General features: G+C 41.3%; 2 pseudogenes; one reads left to right on the top strand and one right to left on the bottom strand.

Moving 5' to 3' along the window:
* The first annotated feature begins 1,759 nt into the window (after positions 1-1,759).
* LOC147820660 (syncoilin pseudogene) lies at positions 1,760-2,533 on the top strand (annotated as a pseudogene).
* Positions 2,534-4,026: 1,493 nt separating this feature from the next.
* On the bottom strand, positions 4,027-5,360 carry LOC147820659 (MAP3K12-binding inhibitory protein 1-like; annotated as a pseudogene).
* Positions 5,361-5,597: the final 237 nt, after the last annotated feature.

Genomic DNA, 5,597 nt, shown 5'->3' with positions numbered 1-5,597 from the left:
TTTGTTTTTCTTGATAAGGGTTATTGAACTTAGGACTTTACACTTGCAAGAAAGGCATGGTCCCATGAGCTAAATTCCAGCACTCCTATGTTTTTTGAGTACTTTATGCATTCTAGATATTAGTTGTCTGTCCAAGAAATAGCAGGCAAAATCTTTTTCCCATTGTGTAAGTTGCCTGTTCACTCTGTTGGTTGTTTCTTTTGCTGTATGGAGTCTTTCTAATTTGACAGGAGTCCACTTGTTGATTCTTCTTTTTACTTTTTTCAGCACCGGGGATTGAACTTGGGTCTTTGTGCTTGTGTAGCAGGTGGTGAAACCACTGAGCTAAATCCCCGGCCCACTTGTTGATTCTTGATATTACTTCTTGTGCCATGGGTGTCCTGTCAGAAACTCCTTACCTACTCCTGTGTCTTCAAGAGTTTTATCTACTTTATTTTCTAGAAGAATAAGTATTTCTGTTTAATTGTTTAGATCTTTGATGCATTTGTTTTTCATTTAGTATGTGGTGAGATATATGGGTCTAGACATGATCTTCTGCATGAGAATATCCAGTTTTCCCAGTACCATTTATTAAAGAGGCTATCTTTCCTCCAGTCAGTATTTTTTTAATAGCAAAACATTTATTGGTACATTTGAGGCATACATAATGATAACCCTTATGTAGGGAATTTGTACCTGTGTATGATGCATCTCAGCTGTTTTTTCCCAGTCCACCCCTCAAGCTCCCTGCCTTCCCTATGTACAAAAGCTTTTGGTCCTTTTTCCCCTTCTATTTTCTCTCTCTTTTTTTTTTTTTTGTATTTTCCTTTCTGTCCATTCTCTTTCCCACCTCTCTTGTTCCCTTTCCCATTTGAACATTTTCTTCCCATTTCCCAATATCTATTATACATTTTGTTGTTATTTCCACTTTCAGTTTCTCGCACCATAGAAACAATGCAGTATTGAAACATGTGTGTCCAATTTATTTCACTGAAGACTATGGTCTCAAAGTACATCCATTTAGCTATAAATGTCTGAAGCCTATCCTTCTTTATGGCAGAGTAGTACTCCATTGTATTAAAAAAACACATCTTCTTTATCCATTTGTCAGTTGATGGGGATTTGGGCTATTTCCAAGATTTAGCTATTACAAACTGTGCCTCTATAAATGTGTGTGCCTATATCACTGTGGTATGATGTTCTTTTTTTTTTTTTAAGGAATAAAGCTGGACTTATTATTTATTTACATTGACACTGACATCTGAAAAATAAAACAACAAGTTTATATTCATATTAAAAATTCATTTCAGGCACAGGCGTGGTGGCCAGCTGGGCTGGCTATTAATAACGCTCCCGCGGAGCCCGGGTCGTGCAGCCATGGCCAGCCTGGAGTCCCAGAGTGCCAGGGACAGTGTAGCCCAGGCCTCGAGGGAAATAAGAGCAGAAGCCATTTCTCTTCAAGAGAATTCTGAACCCCTGAATGAGGCTGAGACTTTGAACCCAGAAGCTACTCTATCTTTGGAGGGGGCTGTGAACCTGGAAGACATTCTCTACCTAGGGGACAGAGGTGACTTCGAAGAGACACTTTACGTGGAGGAGCCTGAGAGTCCAGAAGATGATAGTGTATATCGAGGAGACTGGGCAGCCAGAGGCACTATTGGTGGAAGAGCCTGTGAGTGGAAGGGAGATGCAGTATAAGGAGACTGAGAAGCCAAATCTCGAAGAGCCTGTGGATCTAGCAAAGAGCCTGAGGCCAGAGCAAATTGTTTGTGAGGGAGAGATGACTGAAAGGGAGGAAAAATCCAACCCTGAGGAGAACCTCAAACCTGAGCGGAGCCCCAGCCCAGAGGAGAACCTGAGCATTGAGGATCTGGAACTGCTAGAGGGCCGTTTCCAGCAGTGTGTGCAAGCAGTGGCCCAGCAGAAGGTACAGCAAGTCCATCAGGACATCCTGGCTGCCTATAAGCTGCATGCGTAGGCAGAGCTGGAGAGAGATGGGCTAAGGGAAGAGATCAGGCTGGTCAAGCAGAAGCTATGCAAGGTGACCAAGGAATGTGTGACCTACCAGTACCAGTTGGAGTGCCGTCAGCAGGACGTGGCTCAGTTCCCTGATTTCTGGGAAGTGCTGACCACAAAGGCAGCCCAGCTGTCTGGAGAACTGGCCCAACTCCGGGATACCTATCAGAAGCAGAAGGAGCAGTTGAGGCAACAACTAGAAGAGCCTCCAAGCCAGAGGGATGGGCCCTTTCTCCAGGAGGGCCGGCAGCTGTCTGCCCAGTTTGAACATCTTATGGCAGAGAGCCACCAGGGCCTGGAGGAGGAATATGAGCCTCAGCTATTGGGGCTCCTGGAGAGGAAAGAATCAGGGACCAAAGCTCTGCCGAAAACCCAGGCCGAGATCCAGGAGACGAAGGAGGCTCTGAGACCCCTGCAAGCAAAGGCCCGGCAGCTCCACCTGCAAAAGAGGAACCTGGAGGACCAGATCACGGTTGTGAGGCAAAAACGAGATGAAGTACAGCAGTACAGGGAACAGGAGGAGGAAATGGAGGAATGAAAGAGGAAGTTAAGAAGTGGGGTGCAACTCCAACAACAGAAGAACAAAGACATGGAGCAGCAGCTGAGGATCAGTCTCGCACAAGAGCTCTCAAAATATAAGGGCTGTTTAGAACTGTATGGGAGAATCTGCAACACAGAAACAACCAAAAGTACTTCCTAGCAAAGATTTAATTACCAAGTACCCTTTTGGACATGCCTTTTCCCAAACAGACAAGGAGTGCCAGAAACTGGCAAGCAATTCACTCTGTGAAAATTGCAATTACTGGTTCAAGTGATTCTATCATTGGCTGGAAAAACACAAGCCAACTCTTTGCTGGATTCTACTTCATAGGCCACTGGTACTGACCTGAATGTGCTGAGGAATGGAAAGATGCCCCATCTTCCAGCAGCAACCCTCACATGCATGCTGAGTAAAGGATAAATGTATAGCTATATCTTGCAGTATTATGAAGAATGTATCTTGCCTTGTGTTGACCCAAACAAAAACATTTTGGGGGACAAAAAGCCAATTTTCTTTATATGGGTTTACAATTTGAATTCTTTTGTGCCATGAGTGTTAAGATTTTAAATGAATCCACTTACCAAGTTTACTTTTTCTTAAGGGCTATGCAGACTCGGTTTACACTTAAAATTTTTGTCAAGATAATTTTCACAGTACTCTATGGCAAACCCGACTTTGAGAAAAGGAAATCAATTCAGATCTGAATGTAATGCTTTAAAACCACTGTATTCAGATTTTCCCCAAATGATCTGAAGTGAATTTTGGGTCAGAATGATCTACTCAATCAAAAACAAAAACTGAGTGACTGGAAAGAAGCAATCACTTTATCTGGTTATGGCACGCAAGCAGGCTTTCAGAGCCTATTGTTTTGATCCTCTAAGTACAGGCCCCAGTGAAAAACACTGGGGAGAGTCGATCTCTCTGTGAGAAAAGGTTCAAGAACCTTTTCCACATTTAAATTTTGCCTTAAATTCTACCATACTGCCTCTGACATTTGAAAGCCTGTATAGTTCTCTAGGAACTGACTTTTTTAAAACGCCATTTTATCACAGACTAGTTTGTGCACCCCTGGCTGTGTTTTATGTCTTGACATTTCCCTGAAAGGGAGTAAAGCTCTTTTCTATTAAAAAAAAGAAATTCATTTCAATCAATAAATTTTTGTTGAATTACCAGTAAGTATGAAGTACTAATTTAAACTGATAAACTGATTAGTCAACTTTATAAAGTCCTTTTCTATATCAGTATCACAGTAATCTTTCTGTGTTCCACCAAAATAAAGTACTTTCAAATTGAGTTTTTTAATTTCCAAAATGCCTCCTTTAAAACAGAATAATTTCCAACAATGCTATTTTCAATACATTTCAAAACTCCCTGGACTACTTGAAGAGTATTTGCTACCTTGAATTCACAGAAAACTTCACATTGATAAATACATATCCATTTAATTAATGACAGAGTAAGCTACACATGTACATAAAAAAGTGAAATGATGAGGAGAGGAGTTTTTCATGGAAGGTGGTGAGTTGCCATGGATTCTGCTTCTCTTGATTTTCTGAGCAGGGCCTGTTTGAGAGCACTAATTTTCTCATGAAGTTCAGCCAGGGAATAGTCTGTTGAGGTGGCTGAACTTTTCTTCTTTTTCCAGCAAAGTTCACAGACTGAAAATATTCAGGAGAGATGCCTTCCAATTCAAGGATTTTATCTTCAAGTTTTTAAATTCTCTTCTAAATGTCTCATGCAACTGGACCACCTGACTGCAATTGCAAGTGAGCCTCAATATTTTGTAGTCGTTCTTCTACAGCCTGATTACCACAATCTCGAATATCTCCTGGCCCTTGAATTCCTTCAGGTCTAGTCTGTGGTCCATATGTATTCATAACTCTAGAAACCTTTACATGACTTTTAAATCCAGGGTAAGGTGTAAAATTGGCATCAGTTCTTGCACAACTATTTTCTTGATTGCAATCAATAACATTGCAGAATTCCCTGATGTTGTTTTCATTGATTTCAGCTTTCTTTCTTTCAATAAACGCAGATACTCTTCTTTCAATTTCTGGTTTTCCAGCCTTTATTTGAACTACTTCTGGATCAAAATGGACTTACATCTTTTTCACATCTCCTAAATCACAATCTTTGTGTTTTTCTTCTTGTCAGTCATCAGTGGGAAATTTGGCATTTCGTTCATTCTTGTTCCTTGTTTCTGTTTTTCCTATCTCTTCAATAGCATCTGAATTCTCCTCTTAAATCACAGGCTAAAGTTTTGCTTAAAAAGGCTGTAAGTATAAAATGTGTTGCTCAAGGGCTCTAAAGAACAATGCAGGCTGGAATGCTGAGAGGCTCTGGAGCTTGTTCCAAGAGATTGTAATTTTCACCACATCATCTTTGCAGTTAAGCATTTTAAAAGGCCAAGAAGATGCAGCACTTCATAAAAACTAAAAAGACATCTCAAATTTAGTGGAGTCATAGGTCTGTGTAATGGGACCATCTTAGAGGTGAAACCATCTGTCACAGCCAAGGTGTGCAGGGAGCAAAAGATTGCGCACAGCACCTCTTGGGAGTGGTTGGGGCTGCAGCTTCACTCTAGGCTCCTGTCATTGTTGCTTGGGCTATTAAGCTTTGTGGCAGCAACCATGACACCTTCACTGGCTGCCCCTAACACCACTGAGGTACAATTACAACCCCACCCCCACCATACTTTGGTGGCTTAGGGGATGACCTCACTGTGGTATGATGTTCTTAATTCTTCTACTTTCATTTTTTTTTGTCTGATTTTTTTTTGTTTTGTCTTTTTGGTACCAGGGCTTGAACTCTGGATCTTGGGTTTGTGAGGCAGGCTCTGGAACCACTGAGCTAAATCCCTGGCTGATGTTTTTAATTCTTTCAGGAAGATATCAAGAAGGGGAATAGTTGGATCAAACGATATCTCTAGTTGTAGTTTTTTTAGACATTTCCACAGTGGTTGTACCAGTCTACACTCCCATCAACAGTGGAAAAAGTTTCCTTTTTCCCCACAGTCCTTCCACCATTTGTCATTGGTTGATTTCTTGATAACAGCCATTCT

The sequence above is a fragment of the Heterocephalus glaber genome, unplaced genomic scaffold (genome assembly GCF_053883595.1).
Source record: "Heterocephalus glaber isolate CG9 unplaced genomic scaffold, H.glaber_assembly_v1.0 deba00001813, whole genome shotgun sequence".
NCBI lineage: Eukaryota > Metazoa > Chordata > Mammalia > Rodentia > Bathyergidae > Heterocephalus > Heterocephalus glaber.
This window is presented reverse-complemented; position numbering and strand designations above follow the sequence as displayed.